Source organism: Malaya genurostris, chromosome 2 (genome assembly GCF_030247185.1).
Source record: "Malaya genurostris strain Urasoe2022 chromosome 2, Malgen_1.1, whole genome shotgun sequence".
Taxonomy (NCBI): Eukaryota; Metazoa; Arthropoda; class Insecta; order Diptera; family Culicidae; genus Malaya; species Malaya genurostris.
In genome coordinates, this window is record NC_080571.1 from 123,822,203 (window position 1) to 123,833,199 (window position 10,997).

Sequence of the window (10,997 nt, forward strand, 5' to 3'; positions counted from 1 at the left end):
CGGCAAAATGTAATATATTTGATTACTGAGTTTTAGTTCGCTTTCTCATCTCATCCAAGTCAGTCGACAAAACAAAACCGCTTACGTTCGGGACGGAAGAAACCAAGTACAGTATTGTGTAGTGAACAATAGAACTACCTCGAAATGAGTGAACCACACGAACAAAAGCTACCGCCGACACAAAAGAATACAACTGTTGTTGACTTCAGGCAGTGCAAAATTCGACCTTCGTTACGAGAACTTAAAGGAGGTTTGCTTAAGGAGCATATGAATCTTGACATTAAACGTGTGCATTTACTTCAATGCAATAAGACAAATGTAATTGTTGTTTACATCCAGTTTTATAAAGAGTTGGATGCAATTCAATTCGCAAAAGACAATAACAATGTGCACTATGTGGAACACACTCGCAAACTATGTCCCAATACGAAGAGATTCTCTCTATCGAAAAAGAGAAGTGAAAGAACTTTTTCCCCGGTATTCTAAATGGCGTACGTTTGCTACGCATGCTCTTGAAGAGGCCTATACCTTCTTATGTGACTTTCGGTCAGGATTCAAGAATCCCGTGCAAATCACTTGTTACTTATGACAATCAGATGGCCACATGTCAATATTGCCAAAAAGCTGTTCACTACGGTAAGCCATGTGATGAACTGGACAATGAGACAACTACACTAAAGGACAACGGAGCTTCCTTTACACCAACCCACAGTGGTTTGAATCGACAAAAACGTGAACTTAATTCTCTAGCTGTTAAACCGTTGATCCGATATACATAGTTCCTTTGGAGAACTCATTCACAAAAATATACCGCGTGATTTCATCGCAATAAAAAATGTGCAAAGCCTACTACGATAAAAGTTCATTTCAACAACTTTTTTCCCTTAAGAGATAGAAAAACGATGTATTCTATAAAGTTTTAGAACTTCTAACGAGAAAAAACTTTGCCGAAGAATCTATAGGTCTAACGCAAAAAGTTTCGGATATATGAAACATTTTCGTTTGAAACCACTTAAACTCATTTTTTTGTACATAACTTTTTTCGCAATTATTTTCAGTGTCTACTATGTTTGAGACAATTACTAAAAACGTAAAATTACACCATTTTGTTGAAGACTGTGCACGGATTGGCCTTTTCTTTGAAAAGTTATTTAACATTTAAACTTTTATATACACTAACTTTAACTACTAATAGGAAACAGAGTCGCAGACCAAAAGGCACATACATATACTTTTTGGAAAGCTTAAATCAAGTAATATAAAGTTACGAAGTGTGTAGGGTGGCCTTTTTGAATTGTGTGATTGAGGCAACAAAATATTGAGAGCTTTTTCGACCATTTTCTTAGCAAAAACATTTACTAAAACGACTATTTTTAATTTATTAAAAGGAGCTTTGTGGGAAATGTTCAAAAATTGGAATCGGTCGTTAGTGTAGTTTTGGTGCAATGGTGTTATGATTGAATATAATTTCATTATGCATTCTTGTATGCAATTGATCAAACTAAAGAAGCATGTTAACGTGCTCATTAAATTTCGACAAGTTTTACTTATCCTTTTAATAGAATATGTTGTCTTACCGCAATTCTATTACATTTTCTACTGAAGTCGGTAATATCGAGATTTTATAAGACACCTATCAACATTCACTTTGAAGAGGATTTCCGAAAGACTAATCATAAACTAACTAATCATAATAGTAAGCTATACTGAAAAGTCTTCTCTTTCGTCTGGTGTTAAAACCAAGGCTCTATTTTTATACCTCGACTGCAATTCTTGCAAAAATTGTTACTTAAACGTAACTTATCGGTTGATATCACAAAAAATGCGTGATATGACGATAAACAATTTTATTAATGTACGTTTTTCCTAAGAAAATGGTAGAAAAACTCTTTATATTTTGTTGTCTCATTCACACAATTTAAAAAGGCCACCCTACACACTTCGTAACTTTATATTACTTGATTTAAGCTTTCCAAAAAGTATATGTATGTGCCTTTTGGTCTGCGACTCTGCTTCCTATTAGTAGTTAAAGTTAGTGTATATAAAAGTTTAAATGTTAAATAACTTTTCAAAGAAAAGGCCAATCCGTGCACAGTCTTCAACAAAATGGTGTAATTTTACGTTTTTAGTAATTGTCTCAAACATAGTAGACACTGAAAATAATTGCGAAAAAAGTTATGTACAAAAAATTGATTTTAATTGGTTTCAAACGAAAATGCTTCATATATCCGAAACTTTTTGCGTTAGACCTATAGCTTCTTCGGCAATGTTTTTTCTTGTTAGAAGTTCTAAAACTTTATAGAAGACATCGTTTTTCTATCTCTTAAGGGAAAAAAGTTGTTGAAATGAACTTTTATCGTGGTAGGCTTTGCACATTTTTTATTGCGATGAAATCACGCGGTATATTTTTGTGAATGAGTTCTCCAAAGGAACTATGTATATCGGATCAACGGTTTAACAGCTAGAGAATTAAGTTCACGTTTTTGTCAATTCAAACCACTGTGCAACCCCAAGAAACCCTGTGACAGCCACCAACAACAATGAAGCATCCCCTTCAACGAAACCATCAGTATCCCATATGGAACAAAGTACACCAGCTGCAATTAACAAGTTACCCTCCAACCAACCAGCAACTGCAACCAATGTACAACAAGGCGCATCTACAGCAACTAACAACGAACTCAAGACTGCGAACAATACCACCGATGAGGCAATGGAGGACGATACGAGGCACGAACAAAGTGCCCTCAATCCTCGCAGGAGGGAAATGGAAGCTCCTCTCCCCCTATAAAAAGGTTGACAACGAGATCCAACACAAAAAAAAATCTTCTAATAAAAAAATCGACTCAATCGACACTGCTGAGTTTCCTCAGAGATGCTTGAACCGACTTCGGACAAACATTAGACGCTACTATTGCGTTATTTGACTAGTTTTCAGAGCTCATGGCGAACATATTTTGTCCCGTAGATTAATTCGTAAAGGTGGCGTAACCAACAAATTGCTTTTCTTTCTTTCGCATAATTTTCTCAGAGTCAAGTTCAAATGTACTATTGCATAAACTTTTGGTTTAGTCGAATTATGGGTTTATCTTTACTTTGCAGATCAAGTCAAGTTTGGGGTCAATCAGTCTTGTAAATTTCTTCACAGATGATGCTTGTTGTGACGAAGATTCCACTTTGATTTTACAGGTACAAATAGTTTGATAAATGAAGTAATTTTTTAAACGATTACGTCCAATCTAGTCTATATTTATCTCTACCGAAGTAAAAAAAACTTGTTCTAGCCTATGTTAGAGGAGTGTTTTGGCTCATTTTTCGGCATTTCTCACTCAGCAATTGCTGTTATCTGTCCAACATTTCCGTAGAGAATTTCTAGTGCGGGGGCGACATTATGTCACCAAGTCGAATTAAATTTTTCTTACTATCCCTAACATTCGTTAGTTCCAACACAGTCGCTGCCAATCATTCTGACTTGAGAAGTTTCAGGACTTGAAAGAACCTAATCTAGCTCTAATCTTCTGGACATAACTTTAAACAACGGCGAACTTTTTGACAGCATCACGTGTTCAAATGTTAAGATTTTGGCTGGCACTGCCGTTAACTTGTCCTTCCTTTTTTTCTGTATGTCAACTTGATATTACGAGCTTATATTATTATATTTGATGGATTTGAAAGAATGTTGAATACCAGCATATGCGTTGTTGAGACCTACATCGGTGCGGTAATTAAATGTTTCGGGTACGTGCCACTTGAGCCAATAAGTTCTGATTCCTGATATTTCAGTAGCATTGGAAATTTGGCAATACTGCAGATCGGAAAGAACGATTCATTAGCAATTCATGAGATATCTTTCAGAAAACGATTTCCGGAACTTCGATAGAAACCAATAGGGTCGACAGAGCTTCAGTCAAAACAATTTGATGCATATTTTTTTTATTTTTTTTTATTTTGCGCTCAGTATCAGATTGTTATTTCTAGTTGACTCAAATCTCTGGAATCCGTAGTTAGATTTTGATGAAATACAATAGCAGATTGGAGCTGAATTCTTCACAACATCAGATTTACGCAATATGTTTTGAGGCAACGCAAAAAAACTGAAACGGATAAATGAATTTCCATCTCATCTCAAAGATAGCGAATCTCTAACTAATGATTATAATTGATGAGCTGAATGGAGAAGCTTGGTAGTTAGAGGATCTACCCTCAGGTTATCCAATTTGAATTTAATTCGCTGCTGTTTTATTTTCAATTATAGGGAATGGGACAAAACCAACTGATATCAAAATAATTCGAAAGCGGAAAACCCATAATCGTTGAAACTTTCGCATACATTTTATTGCTAAACTACAAAAGTGAACTCATCAGAATTAGTTCTGCTTCAAAAGATTTTAATCACACATCAATGATTGCCTGTGACTATGTGAATGTGTGGGAGAGTTAATCCTTAGTTTTCCCAAGTTAGAAAATTGCTTTGAAGACGATTTATTTTCGAAACTGAATCAACCCGTCTAATGGATGAAATCAAGACCGCATCATGGTGGCATCTTTGTGGATTTATGGAGAACGACCGAGTCGAAGATCAATTCAATTTTAGGGCTTAGGCAAGTCACATAGAAGCATCGAATTGCTCTTCCTTCAGAGTAATGCGAAAGTGCAAGTGATACACAAAGCTGGATAAGGCCCTATAGATGGCTTTTCATTTCCAGTTGATTACTCCCATCGTTATCTGTTGCTAATGATTGGACTTTTATGTTCATTTTCAAACGAGGCTAACGTCGGCTGATGATGTTTGCTTTGTTTTCTATTCTAGTTCAGCTGGAATGCTCTTTAAACCACGCACAGTAGGGGAAAGTATTATAAAGCGCTCCTGCTGGCCGAAACGCCCTCCTCCTCTTACAAACATTCAAGACATTTCTAAAAAAAAGTTTTATCACTGACACCATCTTTTCGTAGGATCTTTCTGCTATGCAAGTTTGGAAGTTGTCGTTTGCTGGAAAATACGAAAAACCTGAAAATATCATTAGGTAGCTTTTCGATGTTAGGTTTTGCTTCGACTAAATGAGCATTTCATCCGTCATTTCTTTAACATACTAATTTTCTCAAAACGGTGACTTTACGGGTCTTGTTGTGTGGCATACCACTGATTTGTTGTGAGACATATTTTATTGCTGCTGGGGCATTATGTCTATGGCAAGCGAAAAAACTGAGAATGTGGTCGTTTCGAAAAATGTATTTATAACAATCAATTCTCATCACTTCTACCGGAATTGTTGAAAATTATGTTCCTCAACTGTATTGCAATAAAATGTTCACATTATCGAGAATAATAAATAAATATCTCAATGTTTTCATAAAGGTGGCATATTACAACATTTTCCCCTACAATTCTTCACATTCAAGAGAGGGGATAGCAGTGAAAAAAGGAAACAGCAAAGTGTATATACACGGAACGACCGAAATCAGCATTTTCGCGAAAAATTTAGTTGATTTGCTGATTTTAGTTAGTTATTTTTTGAGACAACTAAAAAAATCTTACTTTTGCTGATTTAGATTTTTTATTCTCATTCCCTTAATAATAATAATAAAATATTTGTCGAAATGACTATTTTTTTAGTTGAATTCACAAATAAACGTGCTGTCATTTCTTAGCTAAGGCACATTTCATTTCCATTCAACTAATTTTTTAGTTGAATTAAAGAAATAAAATGTTGTTTTCAACCAATATGAATGGTTGAATTGGCTTCTGCAATCTGCAGCTATATGGCGCCCTGTCACCGAAACGGTAACACCGTAATGACTACTAGCCACTAGATGGCACACTACTGCCGAAAAAATTTCAGACGCGGTTGTCATTTCTATATTGGCAGGTATAAATACGATGTTGTATAGGAGAAAAAGACATAAACGAAACATAAACATCATTTTCAATTTTTTTTTTTCTAAATCACTGTTTTCTTCATGCTCACTGAAAACTTTGAGCACTCGGAAAACAAAAACCGAATACAAGTAGTACACCGGACGGCGCAGCTCGGAAGGTTTGAAGATACAAAAAAACTTCATCACAATTAGAGTGAAACATTCGAAATTGACTTCACTGTTCCGCGTAAAAACATTATTACGCACAATCGCTTCAAGTGCGCACAAATTCTGAATAAATACGATTTCCACTAACAGTTTACGACATTTTTACATATCGGTTTAGAAATTTAAATAAAGATATATCGAACACATGCGAAAAACATCAAAACAATTTTCAAGCAGTTTCAATAAGACTGTCCTTTTTAGCTTTTTAATGGATTGTTTTGCTTTGACACTTCACATGAGTTTTTGGCTAATAAACTTGGTAATAATACCCATTTCAGTTTTGTTTTCTTTGTGCTGTCCTTCAGTAATGATGGTGATAGATAAATAGAAACAATTTTTCTGATTTTAATAACAAAATTAGTTGTCAATGAGAATTTCGTGTTGGATTGAAATATTGCTGGTTTGTGTCCAGGATATTCACCAACTAAACACATTCTCTAAAAATAAGAGTTTTTTCAGCAAAGTAAATTCTCAATTTTAACTAATTTTATAGTTATTTTGGAAATTTTGTTGTTAAAATCAACTAATTCAAAAACAGTAATACGAATTAGGCGCAGAGCTAATTTCGGTCGTTCCGTGTATAATAGTTGTTTTGTATGAAGAGTGTGGTTGCACAGAAATACAATTTTGGGTGTCACTTTTAAAATTTGTTGATCCTGCCCCATGCTATCCGATAGTTTTTGAACGATTTCAATAAATGTGTGTCATTAGGCGATCGCAATCGTTGGATTGTAGCACTAGCCATGCAATTGTCTTGTATACTTACGAATCAGCTGGAAGTATGCTGAAACATTTGAATACATTTGAAAAGTTCGAAAAGGACCGCATTGAAGAAATACTCTAAGAATGGCGGCTTAGTGTTCCGACAGAATTACATGCAAATAAATAAAGCATACAAAAAGACAGCCAAGCGTTGCTACTCGAACTATTTGCGCAATGTGCAAAGGAGGCTAAAGTCCGATCCAAAATCATTTTGGAAACATGTAAACGAGCTAAGAAAGGAATCGGACCTACCCTCGACCATGTTTTACGAACAACAAACTGGTTCCTGCACGCAAGAGATAAGCGATATGTTTAGGAAAAAAAATTTCCAGCGTTTTTTCTAGAGAGACCTTAAGCCCGTACCAAATCTCTCAGGCGGCTTTTAATGTTCCCATATCGAGTCAGCCTTTGAATTAAATCAATATCGACATCGACGCTGTACTAACGGCAATCGTAAAACTTAAACCTTCACACTCGCCTGGACCCGACGGTATTCCGGCAGTTGTCTTGAAAAGATGTTCAAGTGCAATAGTAACTCCCTTATGCCAACTGTTTCAACTATCACTCACGACCGGAGTCTTTCGTGTTATGTGGAAATCTTCCTACATGTTTCCAGTTTACAAAAAAGGAGACAAAAAGAACATTGACAATTATCGTGGAATTACTGCCCTAAGCGCCATACCTAAATTGTTCGAATTAGTAGTTCTTAAGCCAATTTTCAACCACTGTAAACAATACATCGCGGAAACTCAACACGGATTCATGCCGAAACGATCCACTGCTACTAATCTCTTATCTTTTACGACGTACATAATGGATGCTATGTCTAATGGCTTCCAAACGGATGCTATTTACACGGATCTCTCCGCAGCTTTTGATAAAATCAATCACGCTATCACGATCGCCAAACTGGATAGGCTGAGTTTCGGTTCTAGTATTCTTCGATGGATGCAATCGTATCTCTGCAATCGACGGCTGGCGGTTAAAATCAATGACAGTCCATCGCAGGAGTTTTATGCTTTTTTCGGAATACCTCAAGGAAGCCATCTCGGTCCACTGATTTTCCTCCTTTATTTCAACGATGTAAATTACTCACTGGAAGGCCCACGACTATCTTTTGCTGATGATTTAAAGTTATACCAAATAATCAAGAGTGCAGAGGATGCTTCATACCTTCAGCGTCAACTGACCATTTTTTCAAGATGGTGCGAGATCAACCGAATGACTTTAAACATTAGCATATGCTCTAATATCACATTCACTCGTAAGAAAGACCCTTTGCGATTTGATTATTGCCTCCATGATGTAGCGATTGAAAGAGTCACTTGTGTCAAGGATCTTGGAGTTTATCTAGACGAACAAATGAATTACAAGCAGCATATTGGTTACATAGTTACGAAGGCTTCTCGTTGCTTGGGATTTGTTATGAGAACTGCTAAGCGCTCCACAGATATATACTGTTTGAAGTCGCTCTACTGCTGACTTGTTCGCTCAACACTCGAATACTGCTCGGTGATATGGAACCCTCACTATGTTAATGGTGCTCTCAGAATTGAGTCAATCCAACGACGTTTCGTTCGTTTCGCTCTTCGCAAATTGCCCTGGAACAACCCTCATCAGCTGCCGAGCTACGAAAACCGTGGGATGCTTATCGGACTCGATACTTTGCAAGTGCGTCGTGACCTGTTCCGTGCAATGCTGATTGCCGATGTCTTGACGAACAATATCGATTGCCCAGCACTTCTTAGTCAAATCAACATTAATGTTCGTTCCAGAGCTCTCCGCAACAACAACCTCCTCAGATTGCCTCTACGTCGTACTAACTACGGAATCAACGATGCCGTCATTGGATTGCAACGAACCTTCAACGGTGTTTCATATCCGATGCAATCGCTCGGTTGGTAAATGTGAAAGTTATTCAGCGTTTGCATACTAGCATAAAAGATGGAGAAACCTGCATACTCTCGTAAATATTAGTATAGCTTTTTTTCAAACTTACCATTGAATCTTGAATTGAATAAAAACTTGTAGTAGGTACTGTTAGAGACATAACCACGAAATTGACGCAGAACTGCTGTCGACAAGAGACAGATCAGAAATTATCCATTTCAAGTAAAGTCTCATTAGATCTTTGTAATATGCTTTGGTTTCTGAAAGGAACCGAAGGTTACCATTTCTCCAACTTTTAACACAGTTGACAATTATTTCCACGCAAACAATTCCGAACAAATCGGTTGCCTCTCGTTTGGAGAACGGTGCACAAAGTCAATCTGAAACGTGCTTATGTGTCATTTCTCACAGCGCTAACGTTCCGCAACGAGTCATGGCACCCATGAATATAAAACCAAATCAATGAATATGAGAAAACCCAATTATTTCTTGGGAAAAATGGTGGAACTAAATGATATGACCGTAATTGCGGATTGTAATACTTCCATTTATGGCCCTTAGAACTGTCGATTTATAAATGTATTCTCTCCGTTGTGTTCATAATTTGATGAATTTTCCCCACTTCACGCATTTTGAAGCGAAAGCCGTGCTGCGAACGGAGCGAACAATGAACAAAATAGATTAAAAGTTCAAATAAGCAGTACTGACGGCTGGAAAAAAACTAACGTATTGAATTTTAAGGTTGACTACTTCATGTCAGATTATCATTTTTCTTTTTTTGGGTCGATTAAATGTATTTTTTCTGTTACTCGCACGCAAACGACCAGCAGCTGAATGAGGTAGTCCCAGGTAGTCTAACGTGAAAACATGAAAGTTTGTTTGGGCATAAACTATCATATCTTAAAAATTGAAACAGTTTTGAATAACCAAATTTAGAAAAATGTCTAACGATTTCTTCATCGTCTCTCTAAATGAAGGTTTGAACTTTTGACTACACTTCAATTCAAGTAAAATTCGAAAAAAACGAACGAGCATCGCCCCTGGGGAATGGATGTAATATTTCCGGGCAAACCCGATCAACAGAGCATAACAGGATTCTATCCAAATTATATATGATCTTAATATTTACATCTCATTATGTTATAAATATGATTCCAGATCAAAAGCAAACATTCAGATTTTATTAAGATTATAGCAAGTCCAGATATTATATTAAGGGCCGTTACATTTCAGGTAAAACTATACTAGAGAATTGAAAAATAAAAATTCAAACACCTTTGTCGATCATGTTTTTGACTTTCAACCCGAAAAATGCTATGCTACAATAAAGAGTAGTACCAAACATTTTTTCCAATGTCACACACCTGAAGATGCTTTTGAAAACAATAATTTGATATTTGATTTTGAAATGACAGCCTAAATTTTAAATTTGAGAACGTTCCTAAGTAATTCCCACTAAAATTGTGTAAAGTTTTTATTCAAATATTAATTGTAAATGGAAAATAATTCAAAAGTGACGCTGCAATAAACGAAAAACAAAATCTAAACTGGGCTCAAAACCAAAATCTAAACTCAGCTCGATACTTTTTCGATTTAGTTTTACCGGACCCCGGATGTACTGGAAATAGAGAAAAAAAAATCTTGAAAAATTCGAATCGATTTATGTTTAGTTCTTGGTGTAATTTATACTATGATCTGATGATTTTTTAAGTAGTTCTAAATAAAATACTTTGTTAATATTACATTGAAAAATGTTCACTGATGATATCATCATGGCCTAGCGCAAACTAAAGTAATATCGAATCACTTTCACAATTTTTGGATCAAACATCAGTAAAATCGAAATGAGTTGGTTAGATCATCAATTAATAAGATCTATGAATTGCAGGTATCGAATTTTGCCCGTTGTCATCTATATCATTGCATGAACATTTTTAAATTCATGAATCAGACAAAAACGATTTATTGCACCATAATACCTTCGATTTTAAAAGTTCAATCTATCCATATCTGATAAATTTATGATAGTCGCATTTCGTAGTATTGTGATTACTTCCAATCCGGAACCATCAGCTGGGATTCGAAATTTGCAATGTAAAGTTTAAAGCGACCGACCCGCATTATGAGACTTTCCATTTAAATCATTTTTCTGTGTGTCAATCTAGGTAGATATCAAACAATCAAACCGGAATGAAAGTTCAATTTTGATGGTTACACATTTTAATCAAATATACACGCCAATCGACACACATACTCGTACA